The following is a 14,961-nucleotide window of genomic DNA, read 5'->3' on the forward strand; positions in this document are numbered from 1 at the left end:
GGTCCTTAGCAGACAGGTTCGAAAAAGGTGACTCGTTTCGAGATATGGCAGAGCCACAATTATGATACACCAGTTGCTGTTAGCATTAAAAGGCACTTTCATAAGATCCGATGCAAATGTGTGGTAGAGCGCAGAGGCTTGAGTACAAATTTCTGACAGAATTTCTACCACAAAGCGTGCCACTATAGATCTGGAAAACTGGTATTTTGTTCATAGGATTTTGTACATTTCTTACGACTTCAATCTAGTGTTTCATTTTTTAAACTGATTCCTCACATAGCACATCATCTGCTGTCTGTGATCATTCTCAGTCAACCATCATCCTCCGTCGCCTTCAACCCCATAACCTCTCTCCAACTGTCTACAGGGTATCGAGGTAGAATCCATTACAAATACTGTTTTTATTGAAAGAAATAGCTAACTGTGGCATGAGGGCATTGCGGTGACGTCTGTTAATACACACTCCACGGATCGCCGTCTTTATTCAATGTAGTGGTATTTCTGTGGAAGACCACTTCGTTTGGAGACCATTCCTCGATTTATAAAGTGTATATAGTTTTTAACATGGATGTCGTCAGTGACTCTTCTGTGCGCCTGTAGAACGAAGACCGCTTTTTATACAGCGTGACAGTAACATAGTCGTAACAATTGTTTTTTAATAACGCGGTTCTTGCGCGAAATGTTTGTTGCCTGCGGTAGAATCCTTCTTCAATCAGCTTCAAATGTTGGTTCTCAATAGTGTTTCTCGAAAAGAACCTTGTCTTCCCTTCAGGGATTCCAAATTCAGCTACCTGGCGAGGGCAATTCGACTGCTGAAAAAAAAAAAAATACCTAGCCATGCAAAGTGACTCTCATGATCAATTTCATTCATTGACCTATCAATTTGATATCTTTGACGTGCCGCCTGCCGAGTGGAAGCAATGGCTAGGGTACCACACTTAAGATTCGGGAGTTGGAGCGGTATTCAAGAGTTTTTTCGTTGCGGCTATATCTTTCAGCGAAATTTCAGAGACGACCATCGTAATAAAATCAGATGCATTACCGAATTTCTAAGTGATAAGTAGTATAAACCTGATATTTGCAACATCTCTGTGCTGCACCTTAAGAGATTTCGCATGTGGCGAAGCATTTCGTTATCTTAAGGGAGTTCGAAAGTGAGGAGGCACACTGTGACAGAGAAAATCTCAGCGCTCTGTCATGAGCCAAAAATGAGTTCCATATTCTAGTCCTGTAACGCAGGGCGTAACAGATATTAAGCTGATGAGCGCATATTATTTTTTTTCCTGATGAGAAAATACTTAGAGAAAATATAGCCTATGCCACACAATTACAGGATTACAATAAATAACGATACTTCAGGTATGTGAAAACACGCGTGTGCCCGATTGCTTATGTCTTCGAAAATAACTTGTAAAAAAGGGTTCAAATGGTTCAAATGGCTCTGAGCACTATGGAACTTAACTTCTGAGGTCATCAGTCCCCTAGAACTTAGAACTACTTAAACATAACTAAACTAAGGAGATCGCACACATCCATGCCCGAGGCAGGATTCGAACCTGCGACCATCGCGGTCGCGCGGTGCCCGAGGCGGGATTCGAACCTGCGACCGTAGCGGTCGCGTGGTTCCACACAGTCCCCTAGAACTTAGAACTACTTAAACATAACTAAACTATGGAGATCGCACACATCCATGCCCGAGGCAGGATTCGAGCCTGCGACCGTAGCGGTCGCGCGGTGCCCGAGGCGGGATTCGAACCTGCGACCGTAGCGGTCGCGTGGTTCCACACTGCAGCGCCTAGAACCGCTCGGCACCCCGGCCGGCGTAAAAAAGAGAGAAATCTACATTTCGCATGAGAGAGTTGAGGTGTATGGTCAACAATATAACTGTCTCGGACAGGGTAAAGTGGAATTTTGAAGACTGTTGGCGATTTCTATGTAGGGGTTGATTGGGTTAGAACTACTGTATGCATCCAAGACGCTGCTGTTTGACTCGCAGTGTGTCACTTCAGGAGTGGTAACGAGAGTCGGCGACCGGAAGTCACGGATTAGCTCAGCCTGTGATGCACCGACCTGTCTGCTCTTGCCCGCGGTAGTAGAGGCTAGCAAAGTGATCAATGTGCTGAGGGAGTGGCGACAGAAGCGGACGTGACTGTCGTATGAGAAGATTGAAAACGCTGGGTGTCTGCGCTGGGCGATTATTCCAAATATGTAAATTGATCGGTTGACTGCTTAGTGGCAGCCTCTCTCTGACCTCTGAGTGTTCGGTACAGCGGGCGCGTGTATGACTGGAGATGGGGGTGCAGCTGCCCGTATAGCCTATACATGTGCAGACTCTCCTCACCGGCGCTCGCGAGGTGGTAAGATGTCCCAGCCGGCAGCGGATGGCGGGACCATAGCTCCCGGCAGTCGACAGACAGCACGCTTTCTTAGGATCCAACATGTACTGGGAGCTCACAACAGTAATCTGGCAGTCTCTCAAAAAGGTGCATACAACCTCCTCCTTCACTGCAACAACACGCTCTCACATTCGGTCCTCCAAGCAGCCTACCACCAACACGCTGGTGCTTCCATGATAAGCTACGCACCCATGCGAACATGCCCTCATTCTTCTACGCCTACATCTACATAGATACTTCGCAAGCCATCGTACGGTGCGTGGCGGAGGATAGCGTGTACCACTACTAGTCATTTCCTTTCCCATTCCATTAGCAAATAGAGCGAGGGAGAAACGTTTGTCTGTATGCCTCCGTACGGGCCCTAATTTCTCGTATCTTATCTTCGTGGTCCTTATGCGCGATATATGTTGGCGGTAGCAGAACCGTTCGGCAGTCAGCTTCAAATACCTGTTCTCGAAATTTTCTCAACAGCATTTCTCGAAAAGATCGTCGCCTTCCCTCCAGGGATTTTCATTTAAGTTCCCGAAGCATCTCCGTAAACATTTACATGTTGTTAGAAACTATCAGTAACAGATTTTATTACTCTCGTGACTCATTAATTTCTCACTTATTTCCTTCAGATTAGCCCTCTCTCGCTACACATAATAATTTTCCATAAGAGCTGAAACAACTGGTAGAAGCCGACCTCGGGGAAGATCAGTTTGGATTCCGTAGAAATGTTGGAACACGTGAGGCAATACTGACCCTACGACTTATCTTAGAAGAAAGATTAAGGAAAGGCAAACCTACGTTTCTATCATTTGTAGACTTAGAGAAAACTTTTGACAATGTTGACTGGAATAATCTCTTTCAAATTCTGAAGGTGGCAGGGGTAAAATACAGGGAACGAAAGGCTATTTACAATTTTTACAGACAGCAGATAGCAGTTATAAGAGTTGAGGGACATGAAGGGGAAGCAGTGGTTGGGAAGGCAGTGAGACAGGGTTGTAGCCTCTCCCCGATGCTATTCAATCTGTTTATTGAGCAAGCAGTGAAGGAAACAAAAGAAAAGTTCTGAGTAGGTATTAAAATCCATGGAGAAGAAAGAAAAACTTTTAGGTTCGCCGATGACATTGTAATTCTGTCAGAGACAGCAAAGGACTTGGAAGAGCAGTTGAACGGAATGGACAGTGTCTTGAATGGAGGGTATAAGATTAACATCAACAAAAGCAAAACGAGGATAATGGAATGTAGTCGAATTAAGTCGGGTGATGCTGAGGGAATTAGATTAGGAAATGAGACACTTAAAGTAGTAAAGGAGTTTTGCTATTTGGGGAGCAAAATAACTGATGATGGTCGAAGTAGAGAAGATATGAGATGCAGACTGGCAATGACAAGGAAAGCGTTTCTGAAGAAGAGAAATTTGTTAACATCGAGTATTGATTTAAGTGTCAGGAAGTCGTTTCTGAAAGTATTTGTGTGGAGTGTAGCCATGTATGGAATTGAAACATGGTCGATAAATAATTTAGACAAGAAGAGAATAGAAGCTTTTGAAATGTGGTGCTACAGAAGAATGCTGAAGATTAGATGGGTAGATCACATAAGTAATGAGGAGGTATTGAATAGAATTGGGGAAAAGACGAGTTTGTGGCACAAGTTGACTAGAAGAAGGGATCGGTTGGTAGGACATCTTCTGAGGCATCAAGGGATCACCAATTTAGTACTGGAGGGCAGGGTGGAGGGTAAAAATCGTAGAGGGAGACCAAGAGATAAATACACTAAGCAGATTCAGAAGGATGTAGGCTGCAGTAGATACTGGGAGATGATGAAGCTTGCACAGGAAAGAGTAGCATGGAGAGCTGCATCAAACCAGTCTCAGGACTGAAGACCACCACAACAACAACAACAAGAGCTGAAACGAACTTTCACTGTTATTTGTGCTTTTGTGTATTCTGCTACGTGATGTTCACTGTTTCTTTCTTTCTGGACGGGCCCTGTATCGCCAATTAGCCATCCTCCAAAGTAATAAATTAGAAATCCTGGGCAGGCGTTGACAAGACACTAGTCAGTCCTCCAAAATAGTGAACTGGGAATCCAAAGAGTATTACATGAGACCAGCATCTCAGTCACTTCGGTTTATAACGATAAAGTTATTCATAACATAACTGAGAAGCAATGGCAACATAATTATACATTACATTGATATTGCTTTTCGGGAAAAGAATGGTTCATTAATAATAATGGCGTGTGACTAGGGCCTCCCGTCGGGTAGACCGTTAGCCGAGTGCAAGTCTTTCGATTTGACGCCACTTCGGCGACTTGCGCGTCGATGGGAATGAAATAATGATGATTAGGACAACACAACACCCAGTCCCTGAGCGGAGAAAATCTCCGACCCAGCCGGGAGTCGAACCCGGACCCTTAGGATGGACAGTCTGTCGCACTGACCACTCAGCTAGCGGGGGCGGGCGAATGGTACATTACTATTATGTTAAACTGAAAACGTATTTTACATTAAATATAGAGAATTAAATAAAGATTAATAAAGGGGATTTTGTGAATAACAGAATAGCAAACTTGTTTTACAAAATGGTAGAGAAATAAATGTGGATAAGAAGGTATGTGAAATCGTTATGTGCTATTAGAACAGTGATGATAACAGAACATTAAATTTATTCGTGTTTAGTGCCATGAAAATTATTTACTGTATTAGAAACATGCAATATATTCCAGACGGACATGTTACATAAGTTGCATTGTATCAAAAGGTTGTATCAAGGCCATCTTTATTACACATTTGTAACTGTGAGTTCTTGGTTATCCTGGGGCAGCTCAGCCGTAGACCAACGCATCATATATTTTGATGAAGACATGAAAGCTTTCTGATGATGAATTGTATACATTCGGAACCGATAACAGTATTTTTTGAATCATGCAGCCGAAATATTAGAAGAAGAAGGAGATTTCTTGCGGCTGCACACCCAAAACTTAATGGAACAGTCTTTGCGCCGCCAAAACCTGAAGATTCACATCAAGTACCTCTGTGGGGAGGAGATAGTTTTATGTGTTCGACGATTGGATAAGCTTCGACACTTGAGAGCGAGATTACTGAGCTCTTTAAGTTTTTACTAAGGTGCCGTGACCAGGGCATAATTCCGAAGTTTGCCAGATTAGTACAGTTTATAAAAACGACGTCTATGAATAAGATTTTAACAAAAGCTGGCTCTGCTATTGTTAAGGAGAGGATCCACTTTACTCGCTGAAAATTAGACCTGGTTTCTGAAGAACTTTATCGCCTGCACCTGAAGATGTCTGTGGAGATACCCTATGATTCTTGGAATTGGATTGATGGTACAACTTGGGCCAAATCAGACTGGATTCGTGAGGTGGCCACATCCCCACAGACTGCAAAATTTAGTCGACTCAAGACGACTCGCAGCGAGAAACTGTTATTCGACGCCCTGTTATTAATATGACAGCTAGAGATTTGGACGATGCTACGATGATGGTGTGGTGTCACCGCCAGACACCACACTTGCTAGGTGGTAGCCTCTAAATCGGCCGCGGTCCATTAGTACATGTCGGACCCGCGTGTCGCCACTGTCAGGGATCGCAGACCGAGCGCCACCACAAGGCAGGTCTCGAGATACGGACTAGCACTCGCCCAGTTGTACGGACGACGTAGCTAGCGATGCACACTGACGAAGCCTCGCTCATTAGCCGAGCAGATAGTTAGAATAGCCTTCAGCTAAGTCAATGGCTACGACCTAGCAAGGCGCCATTAGTAACATTGCATGTATCTAAAGAGTCTCACTTGTATCGCCACAATCTCCAGATGTACCAAAAGGATGGATTAAAGTTAAGTATTCCAGAAGCTACGTACTTTTCTTTATAGCATTCATTACGTATCCTGTTTCAGACCTCACGCACCCTGCTTTGGCTTAGCGCGTGCCTTTCGGCTTCCTCTCATTGTGTCTAGGCTGTCTTGTCTAGACACAACAGATGGTTTTGAGTAAGGGACTGAATTTTGCACCCACTCCACAGGTTCTGCCATTGCCTCCGTTTATCAGCGCCATTGAAGAAGCTGTTCGACCACTTCCCTCTGATTCAGCAGAGGAAATAAGACGTGAAACATGCCGTGCAATTATGAAGGCTCGCCCACAAAGGAGCAATATATCTGTGGCAGAGAGTGCTGCTCTACGCAAGCTTCGCCTGAATACTCAGACGGTGGTACTCCCAGCAGATAGGGGTAATGCTACTATTTTATTGTCTCGGGACGAATACCATTATAAAATGTAAGATTTATTGAGTGATAGCATGTACCAGAAGATCAGCAGGCTGCACACACGAAACTTAATGGAACAGTCTTTGCGCCGCCAAAAACCTGAAGATTCAGAACCTAAAATCAGTTTTTCGTTGGTTACTGCTAAACACCAACGATTTAAATAATCGTGTTTCTAGATTAATTTAGATCTGTCACATGTGTGATCGTACTCCGCCTTTTTCGTTTACCAATCGTGTCAAAGCAATGCGATAAAGCTCCATAGGGCTACACAGGCTTAGAACATACTAAGTATAGGTTGTACAAATCACGCCAATTTGAAGTTTGTCGGGCCCCATCTTCTTAGTCTGCAGTTTGTAACCTCCCCACCGCAATTTTAAAAGAAATGAAATGACAATATTATATAGAAATGGGGAGCCAAGTGTAACCTCCCCACAAAAATTTTAAAAGAAAATAACGATACTAATTAGAAATGCTGATGGACATGGCTCTATGCGTAACCTGCCTACAATCAAATGTACTGACAATGGCAACAAATGTGAAATTCGCAATCTGACTCAATTATAAATCCTTCAAAAAATTAAAGTCCATTCAGTGACAAGAAAATTCAATTAAACCGAAATATCGGTCTTTGGCCCTGTGTAAAAACAATCAGAATTAAAGTCTTACCTCAGAATAAATGGATGTCACATATCTGCTCTTGTTGTTGCGCACCACTTGGAGGAACTGCATTGCAAATAATAATATTCTCCTTTTTTTTTTTTTTTGAAATTCTAGTGAAATTTTTTCTCAAAAGGAAGTGGAATGAAATGGGAAGTGCAACGAGATCTTTAGTTCAAAAAAAATTAAACTTTTGAGAAGATGCTTTTGAAATAAAAAATTATTATTGGGAGACTTGTTGGAGAATAATTACAATGAATAAAATTTTTCATTATCTAATGATTATATTAATTAACAGTATACCTTATTCCTCATCTTGACCATTGTTGCCGACCGCCTACATCACACAACCGCACTGGGCTGCTACTACTGACCGACCGCTCTGCATGACGACTACAGACTGAGTACTGCTCTCAACTAGACAGAGCTACAGACTCGCAACGACTGACTGACTGCTACTCTGCATAGCGACAACTAACTCGCAAAGACTACTACTGACTGAGAACCGCTCGCAACACTCGCGCGGTCAAGCGCATACTCTCTGGTCACAGATGCTACAATGCCTCGCCATCGCTGCTGCGTTACATACGTGTTTCATAACCCTCCACTCGGGGGGCAAAAATTTGGCAGCGATGGTGAGTCATTTGGACTTGCCAAGCGCGGCAAAATTTTTCTTTAATTAACAAAATCCTACAACTTACAGAATATTAAATGTTGTGCACACGCACTAAGTACAAAATATATCAGACAAGGACAAAATGTGAATACTAAACATAGTAGCAAATCAGAAAAAAGTATATACAAACTTTTTGACAGATAAAGTGCACAGGCACTGAAAAAATTCTTTAGCATATGCAGAACAAATAAACAGACTGGCAAGAATAATTAGATGTAGTACATAAAGTAAATGTTGTGCACACGCACTAAGTACAAAATATATCAGACAAAGACAAATGTGAGTACAAAACATAGTAGCAAATCAGAAAAGTATATACAAACTTTTTGACAGATAAAGTGCACAGGCACTGAAAAAATTCTTTAGCATATGCAGAACAAATAAACAGACTGGCAAGAATAATTAGATGTAGTACATAAAGTAAATGTTGTGCACACGCACTAAGTACAAAATATATCAGACAAAGACAAAATGTGAGTACAAAACATAGTAGCAAATCAGAAAAGTATATACAAACTATTTGACAGATAACAAAGTGCACAGGCACTGAAAAATGTCTTTAGTATTTTCACAACAAATAAACATAATGGCAAACATCATGTCGACCAGTGACATAAGTGTACTCACACTGGAGTTTAGCGAATCGAAAAATGTATAACCTATGAACATAAATGATGTTACCAAAAAAAAAAATTTTTTCTTTATGTGACAAGAATCAGGATAGGAAAGGGAAGGATTGCATCATGGTTGTAGCACTTTAGATTGCACACAGCTGCTCTGAAAGTCCATATCTTTCCACAGTAGTACAACACCAAGTGACACAACTTGAAGTTCTTTTCCCATCAGAATTTATCAGTGTAGCCAAGACACTGAACTGTCGTAGTAATGTTCCATGTTTTCATTTTGGCAGTACATTAGGTACACCAAACAGTGGGACCATAATAATGTCTTCATCGCTCATGGTGGTGGACAGCATGTCGTGTCAACACCACACTCTTACAAGGCACACCAACGTAGAATTAGTGCAAAACCAAATATAGTGCTCCATGATCACTGGGATAAACAGGACAAATGGACATTGCAGTAATTCAGGGTAGTCAGCTTATGAGGTGAAGGACATCAAGTCACATAATATTGACAATTACAGTCTTCATTGATAGTTCGTGGCATTCATAGCCCAGTTATTGAACATTTCTGTACCAAGTATGTAGTATTACAGAAAAATGTTCATTAATTGTTTTACATAGAATCAGTAGCCTTCTTTTCCTGGTTACAAAATATTATGAAATAATCGCATTCTTTTCAGTTACAGAGTATAATTAAGAATCATTAACCTTTTCCTAATTACAGTTAATTAATCATTTGTCATTAATTAATCATTTGTCTAATTACAGTTAATTAATCATTTGTATAATTACAGTTAATTAATCATTTGTCGTTAATTAATCATTTGTCTAATTACAGTTAATTAATTAATCATTTGTAGCCTTAATTAATTACAAAGCATTATTAAACAGTACCATAGTTAATTAATTATGTGTCATTCCAATCTATTAAGAATCATTAGTCTTTTCCTAATTACAAAGCATTATGAAACAGTCACATTTATTTCCAATTACAAAGTATGAACATTGAAAACAAGAGTTAATTAATGGCATAATTAATAACAATTTCGTTGATTGACATTAATTATTGGCACTCAGTGGCCATCAAGTATTGAATAGAATAAAACATAGTTCATCATTCAGTATTATTCAGATCATTACAAAGTCATTATTAAAAATCAGTTAATTACAGTCAAATCATTAGTAATCACAGGCATTACAATAAACAGTGGCAGTTATTAGCTAGTGACAAAGCATTATTTTGAATATAGTCTCATTAAGAGGTCATTACTCGAGTGACGTGCTATTCAGAGTTGATCAGTATTATTCAGAATTATCATAAACTAGTGACATTATGTGGGACTGGTAATACATTTTTTTTGGTAGCAATGCATTGCGTTGGGATCGATGATTAATTGCCGAGGCATAATACTTTTTGCTTTTGACCTATTGCTGCAAATGAGGATAGGTAACGTCATTCGTCATGAGTCAGCTGTAGCAAGATTATGTAACAAGGCAGTACATGTGATCACATTTATAAATGATAAACACAAATGGGTAAAAAATATAAAAATGCAAGTACTAGAACAGGTATAATAAGTAACAGGTTTAGTAAGTGTCATGAAAAACTTCTCCTGGAAAAAATACAAAAACGGATTATTGACCTGAAAGAAGAAACGCACACTATGCTGAAAAGTAGTGAACTTCGAATTAACAGGTAGTGAAATGTGTATAAAAATGTGTTTCATAGCTGTCCTTTCCAAAACTTTCAGTCATCCTACTATGCAATGTAACACCTGCTGTCAAAGCAAACTGCAACAAATACTTAAACAACTACGTAGCATAAATACATAACTTCAACATTATCCTCATCTGTAAAGAAAAAACTTCATTATCCATCACTTCATTATCCATATTATCATAACTTCATTATTATCACCACCTGTAAAGAAAAACTTCATTATTCATAATACCATTTCCTTCATCATTATTCATCAGTATTCACTATCATCTGCAAAAAATCACTTCATTACTCATTACCTAACTATTCCTTATCTCTAGCATATTTCATCACTAAAACTAAGATGTGTAGTTCTCTCTGACAGCCTGCATCAATCACCTTGTATTCTGAAAGAAAAAATTAGTTAAGACTGCTATTCTGTGATGAGTATAGTATATTCTTGTTAATGTTTGTTAATCCTGATCCATTTACTCTTCCTCATAAAGTTATTGCATCTCCTTTCGTTTATTCCGTAGGTGAAATTCCCATTTATGTTAAATTTATTTCTTAGAATCATCATTCCTTTCTGAAATTGATGAACAAAGATTAATGTCTTGCATTTAAATCCTATACCCACTAAATAATGACTGGTTTATGGTGACACAATTAACCATACAGCATAACATGACAGAAAACGTAATATGTCCAAGACATTGACAGTGTTCGGATGCGAAAAAATGTACACAGAATAATACAATGCAGTAGCAAAAAAATGTGAAACAGTCACGATGTTGAGATGTCATAAGGCAAAAAAAAAAATGTCAAAGTCGACTGGTGTGTGTTATATCTTAACTATTTCATAGTGCATACAAACAAAACTGGAGTACAGTCATATACACAAAAAAAATGGAAAATATGCACGGTCTGATGTGTAACGACAAGAAAAGCGACCTGCTAACCTTACCTTGCCGGGCACTTGCCAAGAAAAAAAATACGATAATCATCAATAAGTAGTCACATAAATATAATTGCAGAAATAGTCGTAAATGTGTAAATTCATCTGGAAAAATATGCACGGTCTGACGTGTAACGACAAGAAGAGCGACCTGCTAACCTTACCTTGCCGGGCACTTGCCAAGAAAAAATACGATAATCATCAGTAATTAGTCAGGTGAATTAATTGCATTAGTAAATGGCATCATAGTGTGTTGAATCATACAGTGGTTTCACTCAATAAACGGTTTAATGTTTGAGATATGGTGATTGCCTTTCGATTTTCTGGTTCTCAAAGTTTCGACGTGTACAACATTGGGGTGAGGGATACTGCGAATCCGATACGGACCTGCGTATAGAAGTTCAAATTTACTGCACTTACCTTTTAATTTGCTGGATAAATAGTGTGTACGTACTAATATCTTCTGTCCAACGTGAAAGTCGCGGCGTGTACAAACCTGTTTTTGCTGTCTTCTCCGGCGCTCTGCGGCACGTTTGATGTTGTTCAGCGCAATGTCAATTATTTCGTGGTGTCGTAGGCGACGATTTTTGGGGAATTCTATTAATTCTTTAATTTTGTTCGGTAGTTCAACGTTTTTCAGTATAACAGTCGGAGATAGCATAGTGGAATCATTTGGAATGGAATTAATTACATCTTGGAATGAGAGTATGTGTGTATCCCAATCAATATGTCTTTTGTGGCAGTATATTCTGCACAGCTTACCAATTTCCTTCATTAATCTTTCACAAGGGTTCGAAGAAGCGTGGTACTTGGATATATAGATCGGAGAAATGTTTCTAGCTCGTAACATGCGTGTCCATACACTACTACGAAATTGAGATCCATTATCAGAAATTACTTTCATTACATGCCCTACATGAAATAGAAAATGTTTTACAAATGCTTTCGAAACAGTTTTAGCAGTAGCTTTGCGTAACGGAGTGAAAGTAACAAATTTTGAAGTGAGCTCAACAGCGACAAAAATGTAGCAAAAACCTCTGTTAGTTCTCGGAATCGGACCAAAAATATCTACTGCGGCCATGTGTCTTAATTTCACAGGTATAATGGGATATAAAGGAGGAATATGTGAAGTGGTGTCTGATTTAGCTTTCTGGCAAATTTTACAAGACGCTAAAACTCGTCGTATACGTTTTTCCATGTTGGTAAAATAACAGTTCTGTCTCAGTATAAGAAAACATTTTCGTGCTCCGTAATGTGCGTAACTTAAATGAGTGTACCAAATTAGTTTGTTAACCAGTTCGTCAGGAATGCATAATAACCAAATGTTGCTGTCAGGATGAGAGCGGCGAAACAGAATGTCATTGCGTACAGTGTAGTGGTTCCTAATCGTAACATTTTTCCTATCTTGCCAAAGGTGTTTAATTTCTTTCCACACATTGTCCTTATTTTGTTCTTGTGCTATGTCCTGTAATGACGATGAAATAAAATTTTCAAATGCAACTTGTTGAATGTACATGACGCTGAAATTTGCTTTGCAGAAGTTGGTTGCTACATCTTGCTGATTGTTACTGAGAGAACGCGATAGTGCGTCTGCTATAACATTTTGCGTACCGGGAATGTGAACTATTGTAAAATTAAATTCCTGTAAATACAGTTTCCATCTACTTAATCTATCGTGAGTAAATTTAGCTGAAAGCAAAAATTGTATAGCTCTATGGTCTGTGTAAACGGTGGTATGTCTGCCATAAAGAAAGTGCCGAAATCCCGTAAAAGCCCAGACAACGCATAATGTTTCCAATTCTGTAACAGAGTAATTTCGCTCAGCAGGTGACAGAATGCGGCTTGCAAATGCGATGTTTTTGATTACTATTGAACCATCTTCTTCAATTTCCTGGAAAATGTGTACGCCTAAAGCGGTGTTGGAACTGTCGGTGGCAATGGAAAAATTTCTAGTAAGATCTGGATGCGATAAAAGTGGTGCATTCAACAAAGCATGTTTCAGGTTCATGAATTCAGAGTGTGCTTGCTTATCCCAAGACCAAATACTGTTTTTACCTGTTAATTGGCATAGTCTAGGCGTGTCTAAAGCAGAATGATGAATAAATTTACGAAAAAAGTTAATTAAGCCCAAAAAACTGCGTAATTGCTTCTTCGTCGTAGGAACAGTAATGTCACGTAGAGCTTGAAGTTTTTCCGGATCAGGTGCAATGCCTTCTGCTGAAATTACGTGTCCAAGAAATTTTTTAGAAGTTTTGCCAAAGTGCGATTTACTGAGGTTAACTGTGAGTCCTTGTGCATGAAAAGTTTGTAACAGTTGTTCAAGAATCATATTGTGTTCAGACCAGTTAGCTTCTGCGATAAGAATATCGTCTACATACGTCGTAATTCTGTCTTTAAGTTCTGTCGGAAGTATTGTGTTCAAACCGCGAATAAAAGCTGCAGAAGAAATAGTTAAGCCGAACGGTAGTTTGCAAAATTGATAACAGTCGCCGAAACAGAGAAAAGCTGTATATTTTCTACAATTCGGATGAAGTTGAATTTGCCAAAATCCCGATTTCAAATCTAATGTGGAATAAATAGCTGTACCGTGAAATTTCTGTAAAAGTTCCTCTAATGTCTGTGGTCGATCCGTTTCATTAATAATAATGTCATTAATGTGACGTGAATCAAGTACAAGGCGAAGTGAGCCATCTTTTTTCTTAACAATATGTAGCGGGTTTATGTACGGACTAACTGCTGGTTCTATAATTCCTTGGTCGAGCATATCCTGCAATTCTTTTTTAACCTGTTCTCTGTGAATGTATGGAATAGGATAATGCTTTGCTTTAAATGTGTCATGCGGTTTGACTTGAAATTCATACATAAAGCCGGACATAGTACCAGGAATGTTGTCAAAAACTGGAGCTTGCTGTAAAAGAATTTTGTGTAATTGCGTTCGTTCGTCGTCTGTAATTGCACTACTCTCTTTAACTTTATCGGAAATCATTTGTATTACGTCGTAGTCCATTTCGTCTGGAGTATTATAGTTGTGTACGTACGTATCCGTTAACAATGTGGGATTACAGTCTATGTCACGTGTTGCGGAAATGACCTCTGTGCGGTTAATTGTTTGTTCTTCCGCAGATAATGAGTGCTGAAATTCTAAAGCAAGTTGCACATTTTCATCCTTTAACATTAAATAAGAATTCTGAAAATCAATGACTGCTTCGTGTTGTACCAGAAAATTCGTGCCTAAAATAACGTCTGTTGTCAATAAAGGAACAATCCAAAAATTAGAGTGAAACGTGTGACCTGCGATACAAAATGATAAATGTGTCTGTAATTTAACGTCTACTCCTTTACTCGATACTGCTCCTTTCACTTTTGTTTTGCCTAAAGGTAATGTCGGATAAGTATTCTCTTTGTTGCACTCATTAAAAGTCTCCTCATTTATTACTGATATAGGTGATCCGGAATCAATTACTGCTGAGAATTTCGATGAACCAATTTTAATTTCGATAACAGGATGTGAAATGGTTTTCTGAATAACTGGTCTTTCCTGTAAAAGAGTGTCTCTGATGTCGTCAAAAGTAATTACATTTTCGTGAACAACATTTTGCGTGTCTAAGGTAGTGCTTGTATTATTGCAAGATGCGTCCTGTACATTATCTAGTCAGATTCTATCTGACGTGTTATTATTATTAGGAGG

Source organism: Schistocerca americana, chromosome 5 (assembly GCF_021461395.2).
Source record: "Schistocerca americana isolate TAMUIC-IGC-003095 chromosome 5, iqSchAmer2.1, whole genome shotgun sequence".
Lineage (NCBI taxonomy): Eukaryota > Metazoa > Arthropoda > Insecta > Orthoptera > Acrididae > Schistocerca > Schistocerca americana.